The 23850-nt window shown below is 40.2% G+C and overlaps 1 protein-coding gene across 3 annotated transcripts in view; it reads right to left on the bottom strand.

Annotated features, from left to right (window-relative positions):
* The window catches only part of hao2 (hydroxyacid oxidase 2 (long chain)), a 36803-nt gene extending 13434 nt beyond the window's left edge, over positions 1-23369 (bottom strand). The window contains exon 1 of one of the 3 annotated variants that reach the window (XM_044131736.1): positions 2441-2972. The gene's annotated coding sequence lies outside the window, so the exon portion shown is untranslated. Of the gene's footprint in view, positions 1-660; positions 717-2440; positions 2973-23239 lie in introns of those variants that run through there. The other 2 variants (XM_044131733.1, XM_044131731.1) reach the window with 2 other exon arrangements.
* Between the last annotated feature and the right edge of the window lie 481 nt (positions 23370-23850).

Consider the following 23850-nt stretch of genomic DNA (forward strand, 5'->3'; position numbering starts at 1 on the left):
CCTGTGTATATAATCCATCTACAGTTCACACCCTTTAGTCTGCTCTTAAAATAGAAAGCAATCCGTTAGAAAACTCAATATTTTGTTACATTCCAAGTTCTGATGAAGCAACGATTTTGTTTAAGATGTGAAAAAACCCCATTCTGATTAAAACTATTCAGCTGTCTGGCTGTATAATCCATGAAAACCAGTGCAGTTTTTGGATTGTGGTGTAAAACTGCCATCTTCCCCAGTTCTCTACATGCAGCCTCGTGGCCTGCTCTGTTTTGTTGTGCTGAATGTCGGCCTCTCTGAAAGGTGCCGCTCATTTAGAGCGACTGAATGGCTGCTGAGAGAACAATGTTCGGGTGAACTTCTGGAAAGCGTTGACATTCTCTGTACTAAACTACAACCACCAACATAAAGATTTACACCGTTTATTATTATCATTATTATTATTATTTGCTTTTCTCAGATTCCCTAACCACTCTCAGGCCCTGACAACTTCCTGATGTCTTTTTCATAGCTTTTAATTTTTTCCAATTGAAAAACCTCTGCCCATCTTGATGGGATTTGTGCTAAAACTAAACGGCTGTACGTTGTTACCCGGTTTGGAGGTGAAATAAATTGCACACGGTGTCATCAGCGTATGAAACGAGGCGGATGGAATCGGTCTCTTACCTGGCGTCGAGCTGTTTAATGGCCCCACGGTACGTGTTGGCTCACCTCTCATGTGACGGGGTCATGTCAGAGGGCAGACCCCTCTCCCCATCCGCCACAACACCTCCCACTCTCACCCCTCCACTCACCGACTGGCTCCACCCACTCCAGCTCCACACCAGCTGAGCTGCTTGTCAGCACTCTCAAAAAAAAAAAAAAACCCAAACCTTTGTTTGTTTAATTTATTGGTGCATCTCTTCACTTGGTCTGCCGTTCTTTTCTTGCTTCATTTCTACGAACGTTCTCCTTGTTTTCGTCGTATCCGCACTTTTCCTAACGCAAATGCAGAGAGGTCTCTGTTCTGTTCTTTGACACTTTTAAAGGTTAGAAGCAAAACCTTGACGCCATTGATGGCAGATAGTTCTATACTTCTCAGATGAATGACGGGAAAAACCTCATGAAGTAAACAAGAAAGGGAGGAAGTGTGGAAGGAAAGGAGTATGGATAGCAGGAGAGAAGCAAAAAGAGAAGAGGAAGTATGACAGGAAATAAATAAGGAAAAAATGGCAATAGATCGTAAGGACAAAAAGGATGAAAGAGGCTCAGTTGGTGGAGTAAGGAAAGGAGGGATAGAAAAGAAAAAAGTATGGAAGAAAGAATTGATAGATCTATAGATTGTATGAAGTAAGGAACAACGGAAGGAAACAGTGAAAAAAGAATGATCGGATGGATAGGAGGAAAGAGCAAAATATGGAAAAAATGAATAAAGGATTGATGGATATGATGCAGAAAGAACAAAAACAAAACAAACAAAGGATGGAAGAAAGTCGGGTTGCACCAATTTCAGTTTTCTGTCCGATTATTGATCTTTAAAACGCCTGACCGAAGGAAATCAGCCCCGATAAATCGGTGCACCCCTAAAAGAAAGGACTGGCAGAAACAGATGGGAGGAAGGTAGGAAAGACAGGAGGAAAGGAAATAAATGAAGAAGAGGAAGGATAAGCAAAAATAAAAAAATAAATAGAGGGAAGGAAATATAAATAGAGCCTTTCTTTTTCTAATATTTAAGATGTGTAAAAACAATTCTATACTTTTCCAATCTCCATACAAAACTTATATTTTTTTCCATTCCAATAATTTCTTTCTGTGACTTTTTTTTTTTGCACCTTTCCTCTCTCCACTGTTCGTGTGCCTTGGATAAATCATTTCACTTGATATATAAAGAGTTTAACGCCTAATTATCAATGTACACTACATAAAACTGGGGTTTCAATGTGAACGCCTTTGGTCAAAAACTCAACTCATGAGTCTGAAAATTGCAACTTAACTAAAATGTGAAAAACTTTGTTAGATTAAAAAAAAGAAAAAGAGAGAGAGAAAGAGAGAGAGAGAGAGCATGTTGCCCAGTGGAGGACAGACTGACAGACATTCTGAGTATACCTACGTATAAAACACAGATGTCTCCAGTTTGATATTGAGCCTGCGTTTTTTAGGGTCCCTACCCCATACGCGATTGATCGATAGCAGGATGTGAGAAGAAGAAAAACACCAACGCCACTGTGTCTCAGCTCTCCGAGGACGAAACCAAACGCCTCAAGAAGTTGTTCAGGCATTTTAAAACAGCGCTGAGCTCAAATTAGATTATCCCTTTCTTATTGCATTACGGCGTTTGAATTCAATTTTCTCTTTTCGCAAATGTAATATTGTTGGCAACAAAACCAGCCTTCCTGACATATTTCCCTTGTCGGGACTCCGCGTTCGTGGAATGCGTGGACCTCCACGTGGAGTGGGGGGGGGTTACCTGTACGCGGAGAGAGGAGGTGCGAATGGTGTTAACCCGCAGCTGCTCGCGACGCTTGAAGCCGCGGCGGTATAATGGCGGTGAGCGCCGGGGATCCCGGTGGAGGTGCTGGACGTTCAGCCGAGTGGAAAACCTCTTCCACATGAGGCTGAGGCCATCTTGCCCCGAGGCGGCGGCCCAGCACGCCGCCTCACATGTGGGTTGAATTGTCAAGGTGTTATGCGGCCCTGCTGAGGTTTCCAGCTTCACCGGCCGTCTCTCCCCGGGTTCGGTACGAGACCGAACATGTCAGAATGCAAGGACAAGGCTCGCGGATCCTGGGAAATGTTTGTTTTCACTCTAAAGTCGGGTCTCAGCCTTGTTTTGACGTAGACGAAGGCTGCCAAGGTTTTCTTTCTGTATAGTTCGTCGTTTGAATTGAATGTTTTCTGGGACACGAGAGACACTTTGCAGCTGGTTTAAAGGAAAAAGAACATGATTTCTACAATCCAAGTTTGTACGCCCCTCTTAAAATAGCAAGTTTGTGTGCTGCAAAAAAAAATTAATAAAGCCATGATAAATAATGTCAAATTTCATTTAATTATTCAGCCTTCTTTGTGGGAAGGTTGAATAATTAGCATCTGGACTTTGTAACATTAGTCCAGTGGCTCTTGTGAAATTTCTCCAAATCCACAAGTGTCCTCTCAGACATCCTGTCAGGTGTAGCTCTGGACTTTGACTATGCCATTCTAAAAACTCTAATTCTCTTCTCCTGAAGTCATTTTTGGTTAATAAGGTATTTCTAGCAGATATTTAAAAACATAAAAACATGATAGATATTTTTACAGTACATTACAGTGTGTGTTTGTATATTGCTTCCTGGACCAATCTGACAAGAACCTGTCTGCAAACTTTGGCTTTAGTGAAAGGGTTCAAATGACCAAAAATCAAGAAAATCGTAACATGGCAGCTAAACTTTATTCCCAGTACATTTGAATCAGTAAAGGCAGCACAGCATTGATGTTGGCTTTAACTCCTGAAAATGAATCTAGGAGGCGGTTTGACAAAGTATTATTCAAAATGGGTGAAAACTTATTCATCTGAAACATTTCAGCTTCATTCATTTATTTATTTTTTCACCATTTTGTTTTTCTCTGAGATTTGTTTGTTTTTCAGATGAATGAATGCAAACTTTTGGCAACGACTGTGTAATTTTTCCCCCCAAACAATTAACAATTTTGAAATTAACCGAATGTCTTATTTATATTTTAACAGCCACTTGCTCATTTTGATGTTTATTGTTTTTCATGTTTACCGATGAATGTACCGGAGTTTCACTTTGCCTGTTTCAATCCACAGTAGGCAGTGTTTTAATTATTTGTTTTGAAAGCATTGCGTTTTTATTAGGATTTTATATCAAGATTATATTCATCACCAAGTTTTTGTTGTTTTTTTTGTTTTGTTTTTTTTGTCAAAGTAAATGAATTTCGGTTCTTCATAAGGGCATTATTAATTTCTACCTAAGGCCAACATTTCCAGTTTTCTCCGACATACTACAGCTGTCCTTTAATTAACATGTTACTCCTGCAGTTTCTCACTGTGCTTAAATCACACCAGCGTCTGAAATGTCACGCAGTGGATGATTGATGGATACTCTGAACATATGAGGTCTGGGGGAAAAAACAAAATCAGAGGGAAGCTCACAGTCTGCAGTCACATCACTTCAGACTTTGATGATTTACTTCACTGTGTCTCTAGGTTACATTTTGATACATATGAAGGATTTATTTCTGCATGACGTTTTGCAAATCAAAATGCGATGTCTGTGGGCTCCTCGGCAACGTTCACTTCCGTTTAGCCTGAACACTTTACCCCCTTCTGTTTTCTTTCATGCTCTTCCAAAGTTTGACCTTTTGGCCAGTGTGAAGCAGCTTCATTTTGTGTCGGCGGTGTAAATATTGTGGAGCTCTGTCCGATTCGGTTATGCAGAGGGAGCCTGATTTCTTCAGACCGAGTCAGGCTTCAGAACTACAAGTCCCGTGTTTTCAACAAAAAGGTTAGTTGGGCATGACAAGAAACCAGAGGTGAACCAGCTTGTTGAAAACCAAGAAGGAAAGTACGATGATGAAAGGAGACGTTTAACTTACTCCAGCTAATTAATGATGCCTTTTTTTTTTTTTAAATTACCATCCGAGCCAGATTTCATTCCTAACTTCAGATTCAGATGCATTTATTGGTGCATAAATGGGACTTTTTTGTCTTTTATAGGTGTATGAAAACACAACCTGTCCAACAACCAAAAAAGAAGGGAGAAAAAAAAAGTGAAACTCTGTTAGTTTTAGTCTAAACTTCAGAAATACTTTGAAAAATAATAATTCAATTCATTCACTTCAACCTCATGTCTTTTCTATGTTCGGGTCAAGCATGTGCCTGAAATGAACTAAGTGAGATTTGCTTTTGTACTAAGCAGCTGGAACTTTTATGTTACTCTTAAAGGTGCTGCCATTTTCAATAAATTAGAATATATGTTTCTATGAGTTTTTTTTTGTCATATTAAAAGAAAGTTTAGAAAACAGAAACCTTTAAGGAGGTGCTAAACATACTTTTCATTGGTCCAATGCAATATTATCTTCATTAGTAGAAAATCATCATAATAATCAGAAAAAAAAAACTTGCAACCCATCAATCTGTGTGAAAATAAGATTTGTAATGTGTCTCATTTGGTGAGCTGAGTTATTGAAATAAAATCAACTTTTCGATAATTTAGAAAACGGGTCTGTAAATCACTTCAGTCGTATGAAAGTTGAACTGGAGATTGAAATTTCGGGTGCGGATGAGCGAACACGAAGCCCAAAAATCTTCAGACGATGAGAGGAAGAAGCGAAAACAAAGAAAAGGAACAAGACGAAGACATGCACGGTTTATGGCAGTGACGCATGAAACTGGTAGTCAGGAGTTTTAAATTGATTTCAGAACATTTGCCACATACATAACAGTGAAGGGAAGCGGCAGCACGTCCCGTGATAATTTTATGCTTTGTTTGTGTGTATTTTGGATTATTTAATGTCTTGAAGTGAAGGATTTAAACATCTTCAAATGGAGCTGGAGAGGCTTTGTGCTAGTAAAACTTGAAAGTTGTGAGTGTATTTTATTTCTAGTGCTAAATAGTGATACCATGTAAATTACTGGATTGTGAACAGTACGTTTGATTTACTTAATTTTGATGTCTTTAGTTAATTTAGAATAGGCCTTTCTTTAGATTTAAACTTATTTGGACTAATTCAGCTTGTGCTATTTTTCCCTCTCAGCTGGAATTATTTGATTTTCTCAACAAATCCACAATTAACATTTTAAATTTAGAAACAATTACTATCATCATTATTACTACTACTATTATTATTATTAATAATAACTTTACAGGCAAACTACGGCCACACTAAGATGCAGTATGGAAAAATGACATACTGACTCCACTAGAGGGCACCACACCACTACACATAAACTACCAGTTAAATGCAAAGACAAATACACGGGACAAAAATGAAATGAATGGCAAATTTCACCTCTGCAACAACAATATGATGGATATATAATTTTAAGTAAGCCCTTCTACTATCGGGAGCCGGAAAAACACGAGAACAATGTCAACCCCTGGGCTAATTACTGACGTAAACACAAACTTCGGTCGGGAAAAGGTGTACTCGCATAATAAAAACACACACATGTCTCATGCACACGTGGTTAGCAAATGATTGATAGCATGTGGTCATTCCTGATCCGTGGATCAGCTACATGAGATTGAATCTATAAAACAAACACACGAGTAACAAAGTGTTAAATGAAGGGACGGACTTTTAACAACAATAATCATAATTCATCAAATTCGTATAGCGTTATACATTTTAGGACATAAACAGACTCTAATCTTACAGTAATAATCTATTAACCCAGCCAGCTGGTGTCTAGCAGCGACTGTGGCTCTATGGTAGAGTAGTCGTCTTGCGATTGGAAGGTTGTAGGTTCGATTCCGGCTTCCTCCTGCCACATGTCGATGTGCCTCTGGGCAAGGCACTTAATGATCTGCGTATTGGTGTATAAATGTGAGTGTGACTCCAGAGTAAAGCGCTTTGAGTGGTCAAAATGACTGGAAAAGCTCTATATATGTTCAGTCCAGTTACCATAAACTACTAGCGAGCTAACAACACAGCTGTCTAGCAAGCTAGACTAATAGCCAGTAAGCTAAAAAGAAATTGCCAGAAAATGACACTTAACTCAAATACGTGAAAGAAGTTAACTTCTTTAAGAGTTAAGAAGTTGAAGTTAAAGAAGAGCAAACCGTTCAGCATCATCATCATGGCAGTGAGAAGTTATAGCAGAATTTGACTTTTCAGCTTCAACGATAATAATAAAAAAAGAAAAGTAGATATAACAATTTTCTATGCATTAACTCAACACCAACCATCCACCACTAACTTGGCCTTAAAGTGGAGTTTGTGCAAACTGCCCCTTTGATGTTGGAATCTGGCTGTGGGAGGATTTGTTTTTGATTTAGACAGAAGGCTAAAGCTCTCATCCCGCCCTCCCCCAAAGAACTGGACAAACTGTGGGATTTTCTGCATACCAGCTGGCTTTGAGAGGGCGGGCATGTGCATGCATATGTTTTTTTTTGCATGTGTTTGAATCAGCTGAAATGAGATCTATGCCTCCAATTTCTATTAAAAGTCGTTTAATCCCTAAAAGACGCGGTCGAAGCTTCGCTGACCTTCACACAGACGCCGCCTCAATGCCCGAGGCCTTCTGGTTTGCTCCTCACCTGAAACAGAAAACCCAAATGGCAAAACGCGTATTTACCGAATGAAACAGGGCGCTGCATTAACGTGATGCTTTTCTTTTTAGCTCGATTCGACAGGGTGTCAAATCTGGGAGAACACAAGGCGTATCAGATCGCAAATGAGAAACATTTTAGGGCTGTGCAGTCTGGGTTTGTGTATGTGCACGTAGAGGAATTCTTTTATAAGATGAAGTTTCTAGCTTTTATCCTCTACGCCATATGTCATAGCTGCAGGAAAATCAAGAAGTATTCTTGTTAAGAAGCCTGTTTAATCCAAAACACCAGAGTTGCAACACAGCTATTGGCAAACACTGGTTGTCTGATCAAGTCGTTCTGGTTAATCTTTTTTTATAGTCTCTTGTGTAAGAAAAGCTATAGCTGCTCCAAAGTGTGTGTGTGTGTGTGTGCGTGTCTCACACTGATGAGATGAGATTATATTTGATAATGTGATTTTTATCTTTTCTTACTAATGGGAAACATCCAGACCAAGATGTTTCTATCTGAGTTGGTTGCACAATAGTATGTTGCTCTGTTGGTGAAAATGAGAAAATAAAACAGCCAGACTGCATAAAAGTGAACTTATTTCCAGTCAGACATGTAACAAGGCTATCAGTCCTGTACTAACCCCTGGAGTTGAAGTCCTTTGGTAAACACATAAAGGTCCAACAGATTTAGAACGCGCCATAAATAAAATTTTACTCCTGTTCTTCTACAGTTCCTTCCTCGCAAATCTGATAAAAGTGCACAGAACAACCAGCAGAAAAGCAGGTTAAAAGTCCTCCTGCTGTGAAAGACGTTATTTTTAGGAGGATACAAAAAGAAAGATCAGAGCGGTGATGACAGATTTATACTCTCAGGAAGTATGTTGCTGTCCTGAAGACGAGATTTCGACTGCGTGGAAAGTTGGGGTGGTTTAGAATCCAACATGGCTGCCCTGCAGACGAAGAACCGATCGCAGTACTCCCATTACGCCCTACGTCCCTCTATGAATGTGCACATAAGTGCGCAGGTTACAAGCATTTATAGAAATCCAAAATGGCTGGTCTAAGTGAAATAGTAATAACTGCAGTCAGGGTTTTAAGAAGGTGGCAGTACAGTGTGGTAAGGCTGGACACTTATCGTATAAATTTTTTCATTAATCGTGATAATCTTTTTTCATAATATTCATTTAGATTTGTCGTTCTCACAATAAATTCCTATTGATGATGATTAAAATCCTCCCAAACTGTTCACCTTGTCAGGATTGTTGTTTTTACCATTTTCTCCAAAGGTTTGTTCAATAATAGCACCAATACATTTAAAAATACGATGAAACGTGTGCAGTATGGTGATACAAATAACACTTCTTTATATAACTGGTGTCATATAGAAGCATTTTTAAAATGAGCATTTGTGTTTGTGGGACTATGATTGCGCTACCATGGATGCACAGCTACACAGTTGTTCAGAAGATTTTTAATAAACAGTTCTTATTGTCACATTGATCATTTTCGGAATAGCACCACAAAATATGGTGGTAAAACGTTAAGTCCAGGTCACCCACGCCCACAGCAGAGGTATTTTTGCTTTCCAAAAGTCATTGCAGGAGATATTTGGGTTTGCACATGTGTTTTGCTACGACTTTTTGAAAACAGAGCAAAATGCAATAGTTTTCATTCATGTGCAGTAGAGTGAAACAAAAACAATCTCCAACCTTTACATTTGAAAACTTACTATTTTTCCGCAACAGACACTTTTTGCTCGGTGAAGGTTGCCATGTTGCCGACTTTTAATTCAAGACGACACATGCTGCAGTGAATTATGGGTAATGCAGCTCGCCAAAATCCGCTTGGAAGCAGGCTTTAGCTGAAGTGTGGCTCAAGGGGGCAAAGAGGGCAGGATAAAAAATTACTCCAGAGAACTGGGACACACTAGGCACGTGAACCCTTCAAAGCAAGTACAAGGACCGGGTCCGAATGGGTTCTTAAAGGAGCAGTATCATTTAAAATCAACTTTTATTTGAGCTTTTCATCATGTTACAGTGTTGTTCACTCATTAAAAACATACATGGAGTGTTGCCCTGATTCTTTCATGCATGCTTGAGAAATCCTTTAATCTCCATGGCAACCACTCAGCTGTGCAAAACACCTGGGTAGACCTAGCTCCGCCCTCGAGGTGCAGCTCCTTCTCAGAACTGCAGGTTCCAAGCTTCTGCCTCACAGAGCATCCCTCCCCCACTCCGCTCCTTCAAACTAGCTAGCAGCAATTAGCAAACATCTGGTGGAGCTGCAGCGCTACTTATATGAGCTAATTCTCAGTGCAACACTGGTAAAATTTTGTTAAGGGGTTAACAGAGGAGCAATACTGCCATGACTTCATGAAGGTGGAGTTTCAGCAAGAGCAAGAGTTTCTTAAAGAGACAGAGACTCAATTTGAAATTATGAAGACAAATTTCTTTGAAGGTAACAGTTACTTCATTGGCACTATGTGTCATGAAAATACATAATAATGCCTCTTTAATAAACTTGTAGCATCCATAGTGCTTTAAAGTGCAAGTTTTTGAACATGTGTGTTTTGTTTTGGAGAGAAAAATACAGCTATCCGCTTGTTTCTAAAAGGACTGAATACAAACAGGAATCTCCTCTGCTTTCTGAGCTGCCTTGGTTTCCACCTGTCAGCTCAGGTGAGAAGCCCCTACCTGGAGAACCCCAGGTCTTTACTGACGGCCATCAGCTTCAACACGCCGTCCCTGCGCGTCAGGGAGCAGAGAAACAACGGAGATTGCTCGTACGCACCGTGCGGGATGCCGCAGCTACACAGAACCTGGTTCCAGTTAAAAGCAGAAGCCCCCACAACAAAGTCCCTAGCAGGGGGAGTCGCAACGAGGAGAATATCAGTTTTCTCTGGCCTCTGTGATCTGCCATTCTTACGTTACACTTTCAAAGCCCGGCTCACTGAAACAAGTTCTGCTCTCTACATCTCTGAGTGAAGGAGGGAGTGCTGCGCCCCCGCCTCCCCTTTTCCCTTCTCCTCACTTTACCTCTTCTGAAAAAAAAAAAAAAAAGGAGAGGAGAAAAAGTACTAAGGACTTTGACACAGCTGGAATAAAATCTGTTGAAGTTTTGTCTCTACAATAATCCCCCAACAAGCTGTTTAAGCCTGATGGCTTCCTGGTACAGAATTCTCTAGGATTCACAGGCTTTTTATAAAGGACGCACCAACATGAACATCTGAGCCAAAATTACTTTTTTTTTAACGGGATCGTGTATCAATTTTGCCAACCTTATCACTCTATTATCGATCCGATACTAATACTGAATTGTTAGCAATATTGTTGATATTTTTGAATCGATCTGCCCTCCTTACATAGTAGGCCAAAACAGATAAGTCCATTTTTTAATGTAAAATTTACTTGTTTTTATCTTTACTTCATGGTTTAATGTTATTCCCTCTTCAAAAACATACATGGAGTGTTGCCTTGATTATTTCATGCATGTTTGAGAAATCCTTTAGTCTCCATGACAACCATTCAACTTTACAAAACACCTGGTTGTACCTAGCCCAGCCTTCAAAGACGAAGCTCCTCCTCAGAGCTGCAGTTTCCAACCTTTTGAGCTTCTGCCTCACAGAGCATCCCTCTCGTATTGACTCTTCCCCCCAGCTCCTTCAGACTAGCCAGCAGCAATTAGCAAACACCTGATGGAACTGCACATCAGCTGAGCTCATTATAGGAGCTGCTTCTCAATGCAACGCCTGTAAAGGAGGTTGTTAAGAGGTTGATCGAGGAGCCATGTTGTGCTGACGACTTCCTGAAGGCGGAGTTTCAGAGAGAACAGAAATTTCTTAAAGAGACAGAGGCCCAGTTTCAATTTCTTGTTAGTCACATTTAATATATCCAGCATTTTTTTTATGGCAATCGAAGGAAACAGTTATTTGATTGTGCTATAAAATGACCTTGTGACTGGAAAATACGCAATAGTCCCCATTAAAAAACCCCCAAAACTATTAACAGAGGCTGCTACTGACGATCTATTGTGCATCCCTACTCTAGATTCTCCAACTTTTGCCACTGAAATGAACCATGATCCTTATTTTTCTCTAACTCTCTGAGTCCTGTTTGCTCTGCTGTCTTTGCATTAGCTTGCTGTATAACCTGCTGTTTGCGTTGAATGGCAGTCAAGCAAACCTTTTTAATTAGCTGAACTCTGTCACAGGTGCGGCCTAATATGACTACTTTACAATCTTGTCCCTTTTGCCACCCCATACTACAGCCACTTACATTTGATAATTTATTATGAGCTGTTTTCAACACGGACTCCCAGTGATACAACACGCTAAGACATATTTAGCGCAATAAATTAGGAGATTTAAAGGTCATATTTTTGATGGACATGTCTTTAAATGTCAGGCCAGTCGCTGGAGTAATATGCCGCTCTCTTCATCTGGAGTTGTGCGATGCATAATGTATAGCCCACAGAGTTATCTCCAGAGCCTCTCATGTGTTAAACAGATCTTGATACCCGCAGCAGGAGGTTGGGGGGGGATATTATTCAGCGAGCTGGTATTTATAGACGGAAGGAAAGCAGCTTTGATAGGACGTCTCTTGAACGTCCTCCAAGAGAGGATGTACTCGTGTCCTCAACCTCTTGCCACATCCCCTTTTCATCTCTTTTTATTCTCCGACGAACAATATGTGGACCTGCCGAGAGCCTGTGCGCGAAGATCTGATGCTCCGTTAAACTGTCAAGAGCCACAAAAATCCCATTGAACTCACTTATAAAAGTCTTTGCAGGTCATCCAAGGCCCAATCCCGTCATCAGACATCCAAGGAGTGGAAAGCCGATATTCGTTCAAAGCGAATCTCGTTGTCAGCTGGCATTCCTGAAAGTATTTTGCCGAGAAATCTTATTGCTTTTCTGACACTTGCGGCGCTTTTACAGACGCACTGACACCCTGTGAACTTTTTTCACATTTTTTTCCCACTTTGCAGAACTAACTTCAGAGCGTTTTACGATATGCACGTGACAGACCGATGCTGCAGAAACACAAAAGCTCACCAAGTCATTCCAGCATAGTTTCTAGAGCAAATATCTCAGTACACTTGAAATAAGACAGAAATAACTTAGAAAGCAACTTTTCAGCAACTTATCTCTTGGACTTCTTTGTATTCCTCTGGATTTGCCATAAAATCAATAACATTACGGTCAACACTGAGCATCTTCTTCATGAGACTGACATACAAGAACAGAGGTTCTTCAGTCAGATGCTTCTTGAAAACCATTGTAACACAGACTGCTACAGGTGATCCTTCCTGTCCACAGCCGTCAGCACCTACAACTGATGGGAAATTGGTTAATGTGAGATGAATCAACATAAAATGTTCTTTTGTAATTAAGAAAGTATTTTTTTTATTTAATTGAAAGTCTTGGCTTAATTTGGTTTACATTAGCTTAGCTCATCTTACATTACCCTAGCTTATTGTATCTTACGTTAGCTTACATTACATTACCTTACCTTAGTTAAGATAACCGTTAGGCATCAGGTGTTAAGTCCTTACAGCGTTAACTCTATGTGGTTCTTTGTAATCTGGTCCACGCTTCAAGTTGTAGCAAACGAGCCTGTCTCCTAGCAACCAGGAACAAGAAATCATTTCAGAGCTGCTGTCGACAGGACGTTTGTTTGGAAGCTAATCTGTCCTCATGACCACTACAGCGATTAACAAGGCTGGGAGAAGAGCAGTCATGTATCGGATGATCAGGCGCCAGTTCATAATTTTTATGGCTAAATCTATAAATAAAACTGATCCAAATGTAGAACTTTGTCTTCAAAATGAAGCAACACAGAGCAACACATATGATGTCACAGAATATTCTGTTTTGAAGTTGAACAAATTCCCATGCAGCGATTAAAAATTTGTTTTATAATATTCACAAAGTTACGCACTTAGGAAAACCAGGAAAGTCGACAGCTCACCTAAAATAACTGAAAAAGTATAAGAGGTAGGGGGTCCATGCCTGGCCTCGAGTCTGTGGGAGGGGCCCCACCTACCCTCCAAGTTTGGTGGGTGTGGCCCCTCCCCTTCACATAGCTGCCATAGACTCACATTCATCGGAAAAAACGGCTCACCTAAAATAACTCCAAGAGGGTAAGTGCTCATCTCACCAAACCCTCCTCCCCCAGAATTACCAGACGGACCTGGACCATTTGCCGCACAGCTTGGAGCCAACACTGCTCGATGCCCTGTGTGTTGAGGGTAAACTCGCCTTCCTCCAGTTATATGTAGACTCACCACATGTCCACCTACAGATGGCATAAAAAACACCCTGTGAGTGGAACGTTGGTAACATGCCGTATGTCCCATCCGCAGTTCCGGCGTGCTCTCATTTCCAGGGCATGGCAGTATCTGGATCACATGGAGGATTTAAAGCAAAAGCTGGTCCAGCTCGGCCTCCGCAACGAACAAGTCCGCAGGTTTGAAAAGGACATACCATGGGAGATCGGGCCACAGATGTACTTCATTCAGCAGGCATTGTACATGCTTTTTGTGGAGAACCCCTTGGTTGTTCCTTTTCAAGATGACGGTTTTGAACATGGCCCAAACTTGGAGGGTAGGTGGGGCCCCTCCCACAGATTCTCAAGGCCAGGTATGGACCCCGTACCTCTTATACTTTTTCAGTCATTTTAGGTGAGCTGTTGACTTTCCTGGTACCGTTGGTGGATACACAACTGCAACAAACAGTAGCGGAGAGCAGATCTCCTCGGGTTGCCGCCGTTGGTGAGGGTGTATGGTGTTAATCACGGCCAAAACACCCATTGATCCAGCGGTACACCACTGAAGAGCGGATTCTAAAATTTTGATATTTAGCTACGATTTAACACCGGCGCGGTCCTTCCGAACCGTTGTTAAATACGATACTAAAATAGATTAAAAATAGGCAAATTGGAAATATTTTTATCCCCAAAAAACTTAAACTAATAATAATCAAAGTTTTTTTTTTTTAAATAACGAATATTAAGTCCATTAAAACGTTTTTCAACGTTTTCCCCCTTTTTTTTCCATTTACTGTTGTCTTTTGATTCTCCATTTTGTCTCATTGAACAAGGGTTATTAATTTTCTTTTCATCACTCTGTCATATATGAATGTACTATATCTCTAATTTATTGGACATTAACTATACAATTCTGTATAAGACAAACCTTAAGTTAATATTGTCAACTTTCTATCACTTGTGATAGATCACTTCTGTGTTACTAATCCTTTTGTCATGTTCTGTGTTTTTTCTGTGTTTATATTTATATAATTATATGTGTTTTGACCCCTTAAGTTGATTGAGTAATTTGATGATTTCGTTTTGTGTTTGCAGAAATGGGTCCCTGTAACTCTCTGTAAAACTCTTCGTCGAGTCTCCGTGTTGTCCGGTCTCCCCTTGATTGTTCCCAGGTGTGTCTCGTGTCCTTGATTACCCTCTGTGTATTTAATCCCACCTGTGTCCTTTGTTCGCTGTCGGGTCCTCGTCAGATGTTTCCCAGTTTGTCGTTTTGTTGTCCTTCATATTCCCAGTTGCTACCGGTGCTAACAATTAAATAACAACTACAAAATCAACATTAGATTATAATCAAACCGGCCGACAAGGGCTCCACTATTGTGATAATGGATAAGGAAGACTACAGGATCGAGGCCATGAGGCAACTCCAGGACCAAGAGTTTTACAGGGAGTTACAGGGACCCATTTATCTGCAAACACAAAACGAAATCATCAAATTACTCAATCAACTTAAGGGGTCAAAACACATCAACAGAAAACAATTTCTTTTTCTGGTGGGCACAAACCCACCTAGACCAAGATATTTCTACCTGCTACCTAAAATCCACAAAGAACTAAAAGATTGGACCATACCAAACCAGATACCCAAGGGAAGACCGATTGTTTCAGATTGTGGGAGTGAATCCTATGGTTCCGCAAAATTAATCACCCAGTACCTGAACCCCTTAGCAATTAAACACCCCAGTTACATCAGGGACACTGAAGATTTTCTGCACAAAGTCAATTGCCACAATGTCACGGAAAATAGCCTATTATTCACAATGGATGTGGAGAGTTTATATACAAACATAGAGACACCCAGGGGCCTTGAGGCGATTAAAGAATGCTTCAAGGAAAATCCAAATCTGGACCGCCCTGATGACGTAATTTTAGAACTTCTTAAAATCAACCTGGAGAAGAATGATTTTAAATTCGACGACAAATGGTTTTTACAAACCAAAGGGACAGCAATGGGCAAGAGATTCTCACCGGCCTACGCTAATATCTATATGGCAAAATGGGAAAGGGAGTGTTTCCAGAAATGCGAAAAATTGCCAGAGGCCTATTATAGATATCTGGATGACATTTGGGGAATTTGGAACCACAGTCGGGAGGATTTGGACCATTTCACCAACGTTCTCAACAACCACCATCCATCAATTAAAATTAAACTCACATGTGACCCCAAACAGGTGGTGTTTTTGGATACGGTGACCTTTAAAGGAGAAAACTTTCGGAAAAACGGGAAATTGGATAGCAAAATTCATTTCAAAAACACAGACTCACACCAACTTCTGCACAGACACAGTTTCCACCCCAAACACACATTTATTGGCATCCTCAAAGCACAACTAATTAGATTCAAAAGAACTTGTTCAAACATTCGGGACAGAGACACAGCCACACAAACACTCTTTCGGGCACTACGCAAGCAGGGATATACAAGAACACTCCTACAGAAGGTTAAAAAGGAGGTTTTTCAAACCGTGACCACCCAGAAGAAAGAAAACCAAAACACAAATCTACACACTATTCCACTGATTGGACCATTTTCCAAATTCACACAAAAAATGCATAAAATAATTAAGAAAAATTTTGAACAACTACAAAAGGAGTTGCCACAGGCCCAAAATTGGAGGGTCATTTCGGCTTTCCAGAAAAATCCGAGCCTCGAGGACATATTGGTGCACGCCAACTTTAGCCGGAGTCGGAGACCAGCTCGTACTCATCATCTACCATTCATTCGAAGCACAAACAACAACGAACGCTGGCCCATCAAACAGAGAATCACTTGGAAACATGAAAATGTTATTTATATAATCTGGTGCAAAAAATCCAAATTACAATATGTCGGGGAAACAGGGAACACACTACACAAAAGATTGAGTGAACACAAATCCAATATCAAATACAACAGAAAACCGGAAATCACCATTGTCAAACACTTCCGGATGCATGGGGTTGAGTCTATTAGGGCCAGACCGATTGCACACAACCCAAACTGGACAAAAAGGGAAAGATGGGTACAAGAACAAATTTGGATCAAAAGATTTGGCCCAATCCAACTGGGAGGTTTGAATGAGAGAGGTCCATATAAGACAACTAATACTTAATTACATTATACAATTAGTGAATTGGGTGCACATACTCAATTATATTTCCTAGCCCTTACCCCAACCATAACTCTTAGCTGTGATTAAAACCAATTAATATTAGGAACATTATTCTTCTTTATCCTAACCACATGTACACACACAGACATACATACAGTTACACACATACAAACATTTCTTTTTGAAGCCATCATAAAACTCTTAATTTAAACCAACCCTTCCCTAAACAATCTATTACACACTCTATTTCATAATTTAGTCCCAATTTTAACCCGTACTCTAAACCCTGAACTCTCACCATAACCCCTGACCCTAAACCTAACCAACTGATATAATTAATTCGTGCTCTCTCTTGATTAGAACTATAAAAAGACAAAAATATATATATATCCCAATCATAGGAAGATAATTAAAAACTCTTACCCTAACCATCTCTTCTAGTGTTTATATACAGATATACATATTTACATTATTAAAGTACAAACACATTTACATACACACTCAACTAACATACTTCTAATAACAAGGATACTGGAATCAAAAAAAACAAAAACACTTTCTCTTTTTATTTGTTATAAGTATACACAAAATTTACACACTAACTACAACTGACCATAAAGTGTAAACATATGAATTCTCTCCACAAAATTTTCCTCCTCTCTTTCCTCATTTTGTTTGCTGGTTAGTTATATGCATGCACAATTTTTGTATGAATATTGGTTTATGTCTTTTTATGTGGGTGAATGAGTGTGTTTAGTGGTGAGATTTTGGATGTGTGTCTGTATATATATATATAAGTCTATCTATTTTTCTTTTATAATGTGTATATATGTAGATATATATATATATGTGTGTGTGTATATGTATATATATATATTGTTTCTTCTCCACCTTTTGTTTCTCCCCTTATTATACAGCACATAACAATACACTCAAGTTTAGTTTGGGCTAACCCCACTACACAAACACTCACTTTCAGCACCTTATACAGCACATTCAAATCAGGTTACCTTGTTAACCATTGCACATATACACCCATAAGATAGTGCCCAGTCATTCAGGATAGCTGTATGATCTCGAGTGAGAGCGCACTGCCTTGCATGCACCAGGACAATCGGAGGCCGGAGTCTGAGCGTGGGAGATCGGTCCAGACAAGGGTCAAACACTCCAACCTATTTCCTAACACACTCTGGTAAGGTTCCCATATGGACCTCCAACCACAACACTTGGAGCCATTTTCATGACTTTGGTCAAGTCCACAAATGGCTGCTCCTCCACAGCCTGCTCTGATGCTTTGACTTCCCTCTTTCGTTTTGCAGGGACTTGCACTGTCATAATGCGTGGTGGTGAGGTGGTGAGGCAGCAAACGGGAACCCAGGGTGTGGTGAAAAATGATATTTAATGACGGAGATAAATCCACAAAATTCTGGCGGCACGGCTGAGCGGAAGCCAGGGCTCACACCGGTAGCAACAGAATAAACAGCGTGGTAAACAAAACAGGCAGACTGACGTGTGACAAACAACGAGGACCCGACGAAGACACAGACACACAGGTGACACTAAATACACAGGAGGTAATCAGGGAACGAGACACACCTGGGAAGCAATCAAGGGGAGACAGGACAACATGGAGACTCGGACACACAGGAAAATCAGAATAAACACACAGAAAAACACGGAACATGACATGCACTCTGTATGGAATATCTTCTTTTAACTTCCATACAATGAAGTTGAAGACTTTAGGTAAGTTGAATTGTGACAGGATCTGCCAATGTTGAAGTAGAGCCTGGCTGACGGTAGGACTGAGGTCTTGAAGGAGAGTGCACAGCTGATTGTAATCGACATAATCACCGTTCATTATCATGCCAACACAGCTGGCAAAGGTCATGGCGTTCAAGCGCAGCGTTCCTTGGATTTTATTAGGAATCCTCTGCAGTACCTTCTCCATCCACAACATTCCATGGTCTCTGTACTTCTCAAGGTTCCTTGAATAACTCAAAGAACGGCGCTCCACCTCTGTACAGACCTGCAGAGTAGCTGTTGCAACCTGTGAAAGTTGCGCATTGTAGCCTTCGGACTCCAAGACAACGTAGTCTCGACAGTTCCAGAAAAGTTTTCGGGACCCGCGCACATCCCTGAACTTGATGCCAGGGAAGAACCGCAACTTCTCGGAAATGAAGCCAAGTTCTTTTCTTTAAGCCAATTCTTCAAATCCCGTCCAGCATCCTCCACCATCTTCCGTGCTCTACCGAAGGTCAGAGGTGCAGGAAAGCTGTTCTTTGTGCTGAGGTCCTCGCAGAACACGTCCAAGTTTATGCTTCCACATAAACGGCCTGGTGGTCGTTCACCTTTCAGAGCGGCAAATGATATCTCGACGTTTCTACGAAATATGTCGCAGAGAAGCAGGTGGACAAGCTTCACGCCGAGAAGCGCTAGTGTAGCATCAAGCACCTGGCACACAGGAAAAATTCGCTCCAGACGCTTTGTTTGGAGTTCATTTTTAGTCCAGTGTTCCAAGGGTGGTGGGACCTCACCAGCACTTGCTGCCGTGTGCGGGGCCAAGCCGATAAAACCTCTGATGTGAGTGAGGCTATTGGGATTAACCGTGTTGGTTCCGAGGCTGACGCTGAACTGGAAATCTGAGCACGAAAGAGGATGCCCATAGAAAAGCTCTTCCAACGCTAACTCCATATTCTGTGATGCAAACGATGTCACAGAATATTCTGTTTTGAAGTTGAACAAATTCCCATGCAGCGATTAGGAATTAGTTTTATAATATTCACAAAGTTACGCACTTAGGTAGGAATTAAAAAAATTTTTCATTTTGTATCTCAGCTTTTGCGGCAAAGCCTCACAAAGCGTCAGCTGCTTCGGCACAGCTCGAGTAAAATCCCGGCTTTTGACTTTTCTGTCATTCTGAAAGATGGCTCCTGCTGCTCCAGCTCTTTGTTTCTTTCTCTCTCTCTGTGGAAGAAACACATCCATCCATACATCTGTGCAGCAGACCACAGAGAGAGCGCTAGGCTACATGCAAATAATCAATTTGCTGCAGAAGTCTGCTCCACACGTGTCAGGGATGTATCGGGTGGAGTTGATATGAGGATATATGTGTGACCATGAAAGTTTGCTCTGTGTTGGCGTGGGAGAGAGAAATAGAGCAGGAGGAAACAACGATAGCTAAGTGATGTGAAACATTTAAAATCAACCAATCAATCAATCAATCAATCAATCGGATTACTTTAGGGTGTTTAGGTCTCATAAAGTTTCAACTCAAAATTATGTCTAAATCATAATTAAATGTGTTTTGAAGAAAAATCAACATGTTAGCATTAGCCTAAGCTAACTACAAACTGCATCAGATGAAAGCATCATCAGCACTACGTCAATTTCTGAAGTTCTTTTAAAAAACCCCACAAAACTTACATTTCTGTTAATGTGGAACCCATGTGATATTTCCATTTTTGCAGAAAACAATAAATTACCGGGAGAAAAAGATTTAATGCTCTTTACAAACTATAATTAACAATAAAATTTTACATAATCTTGTGAAGACATTTTTTTTTATGTCACTAAAAATGTATATATTATTTTTTTACTTTGAATGGCAGTGAGATGAGATGAGTGTGCTAGAAAAACAGAGTGTCTTCGGTCAGAGGCTTCTTCAAATTCGCTGTAACATTGGCCGCTACAGAAGATCATTCCTGCCAACAGCCCTCACTGTGTACAAGGACTCTTTGAAGAATTTGAATTAATATGAGTTACAATAACATTTAATTTTCCTGTGGGATCAATGAGGTATATTTGAATTTGAATTGAACCAATTTATTGTGAGGAATAAAAGTATTTAATTTTTTATTTTTTGTGAAAACAAGACAGAAGTCGGAGGGCTCCGCTAAAAAACAATTTCATTCTGTTTGTGAAAATACAAAAAAAGTAATTTGTTAGTATGCGCATGCTGGTTTGTTCAAGCTGCTGTTCGTTTTGCGAATGAAACCAAATGACACATCGACTGGACGTAGTCTCAGTGTCTTCTGACCGCGTCTCTTCCTCTCCATCAGGTCAAAGGTCTCATATGAACAGGTGGGCAAATAATGCGAACCAGGAGGGAGGTCATCCCCGGCTCATTCACACCGCCGCGCAGGAGAAACGCGGGATTGAGATTACTGGGATTGAAGCTGGCACTTCACACTCCTCCAAAGCTCCGGGGACGGGGCCAAACTCCAGGCGTCCACTACGGGTGGAGGGTGTGGAAGCGCCACTTCCTCTCTGCCCAGCAGCAAGAGACCGATTAGGAAAGAAAATGAAAGACTTTTCGTTTTTTAAACCTTTCTTTCATCTCTCTATCTTTCCTTCCTATCTGTTTCCCTCAGGGTCGAACGATGACAAACGAAGCCAGACTTCTGCTTTCATGTGACGTGCGGATGATTCTCCACACACGTCAGATAAGAGCTGGACTCTGCGTTCTTGTATGACGGAGAAAGGGAAGCATAAAGTTGCAACTATCCTTTAAATAATTGATGGTTTTAATTAAAACAGGACTTTCATAATTTTTCTTCAAATAGAAAAGCTGGTCCTAATTTGACAAGTTCTAGAGTTGAGATTAAGTACAATCTTTTTTGGGGGGGGGGGTGAGATTATTTTTGTAAGACTAAGTTAATAATTAATAAATAATTATTATTTAATAGTTAATAGATCATATTTTATATACAATACTGATTAATGAACTAATTTACTACTACTATACAAAATATACTTTAAAGTTTATGCCTGTAATGGGATAATTGTGGAAAAGGTTTAAAAAGGTTTAATGTGTTTTGCTGGGCTTCTGGGTAACACATTTACCCTAAGTAAAGTAATAAATATCTATAAAATAAAATAAAATTTGACAAAGTGTAATATTTGTTGCTGGTTTGGTAACTGTAGGATGTTTTTCTGATACTTTAAAAACTGTACAAATAAACTTGACTTAAAATGTGTAAAAATCTGAAAACTGTTCTGGTCAATCATCGCAATCAATGAATTAAACTCGGAAATAAATTCTCAAAGCAGTAATTCAGTTATTTTAAGTGCAGCTTAAAAGGTTTTGGGGACATTTTAAGAAGTGATAAATAATTTTACTTTGTTCCATTGACAAATTTTTTTGTTCAAGCTGACTGTACGTCCAACATCAACGCTTTACTGAGCATGAACTGTTTATTGATCTTTTTTTTTATATGCAGTGTTGTATTTTACAAGAAAAGAAAGTAAAAGAATAAAAGAAATGTAATCAATCTGAACATGGTGCTATTAGCACCACCTACTGGTCTGTTAGAGTTTTACACATTTGATGTTCACTGAAAAATAAAAACGGTTCATCTGGCCAATAAAAAGAGTTAATTTGTTACAAGTAATCAAATTAAACTCATCCAAATAACTAAATAAAGTTTATTAAGTCGTCATAAGTCAAGTTAGCCAAACTTAATTTGATTACATGTTACAAATTAGCTCATTTTTTAAAAAAAGTTGGAGCTTCATTCTGTTTTTTTCTGTGTCCGGTAATTGGTTTCCAATCAGAAAGTGAAGTTACGTGTGGGATTGTCAAACAAAAACCTGCAGGAACCAGTCTGTTGGTTTGAACTTGGTCTTTTTTTGTTGCAAACATTGTGTCGATCTCACCATAAAGTGAGAAAATAAACAGAAATTCACCTGGTTACCAAAGTCTATCCATCCATCCATTTTCTAATCACCCTTCGTCCCTAATGGGGTCGGGAGGGTTGCTGGTGCCAATCCCCAGCTAACGTTCCGGGCGAGAGGCGGGGTTCACCCTGGACAGGTCGCCAGTCTGTCGCAGGGTTACCAACGTGAATTAGAGAAATTAAAAGGCACCATTCTGTGTTCAGTTTTCTATGGCGACTCTATTGTATACATATACAGTATATATACAGTATATATATATAATTTTTTTTTTTTTTTTTTATCTGATTCAATCACCCGACTCCACCATCTTTATAGTGCTTGTGAGCCTTGATTTGCGTGCGATCTCTCTGCTTTATGCAATTTCTTTTTCTGTCCAGGAAGCTAACGGTACTGTTCACCAGATGTGACGTCGCTCCAATACGCTCACTGGAGACGGCCAACCTCCCACGTCCCCACATCTTCATCTGGGTTTCCCCTAAGATATACAACCCTGGAGTCGAGGTGGTGATCACGGGGGCATCGTTTTCATTAGCCCAGCTCTTTCCCTTTCATTCACCCGTGGGATCTTTTGGAAGCGATTACCCCCCGCAGTTCGCTTCACGCGGTTACAGACGGCTTGCCTCGTTCCTGACCTTTGATTGTTCTTTTGCTAGCTTGCTTTTCTGCTAAAAGATGGATGGAAATGTTTGAAACGTCCCACCCGATCTTTTCTCTCCGGTGCCATTCGTAACAGAGATCAAAAACACACTAACCTGACCGGCGGTGGAAAACTGATAGGCAATAATCTAAATAACAATCAATAATCTAAAGACATGAACAGATTGGTAAAATGTCATGAAAAAAAGAGCTCATCTAGAATAACTAATAATAATAATAATAACTGGTGTACTAGTTTGATGCCACAAAGCTTACCTGAAATTGCCTGAGCTGCAAACAAGCTGTGGAGAGAGAAGTGCTGAGCTGAACGAGATGGCTGTTAACGTTAGTTAATGTTAATTCAATGTTTGTAAGTGTGACCAACACAGACTGAACGTCATAGTTTACTTCGTCCGCTGCCATTTCTAAAACTAGCTAGCGAGCAGAAATACGATTCTAAAACAGTGCAGAAAGTCGACGTCATCGTTCGCAACGTCTTCTGTTCACTGATTGGCCGGGTTGAAATTTTTTGGAGGCTGTCCAAGTGCAATGAGGGGAGATGAGAATCGAGCAGAACTGCGTAGGAAGGCGACGGCCAGGCTACTGCTGGACAGAACTGCTCTGGTCCTGTCCACAAGGGAAATATTTTTTCTAAAACTGAATATCCGAATAAAAAAAAAACATGTACAAACTGAAACATTTCCTGAGGTATAAAAATAATAAACTATAAACATGTACTCCAGCTTTCTTCTGATGCGTTCAGGGTCAGAAGTTGAGCTAACATGTTAGCTAGCGGTTTCACCATGTTACTGTCTACATGAAAACGTGAGAATGAAGTTTTCGCTCTGGAACATTTTTTTCTTGTTAAACAAGCAGCATGGTTTATA

This window comes from Gambusia affinis, linkage group LG11 (assembly GCF_019740435.1).
Source record: "Gambusia affinis linkage group LG11, SWU_Gaff_1.0, whole genome shotgun sequence".
NCBI classification, from domain to species: Eukaryota; Metazoa; Chordata; class Actinopteri; order Cyprinodontiformes; family Poeciliidae; genus Gambusia; species Gambusia affinis.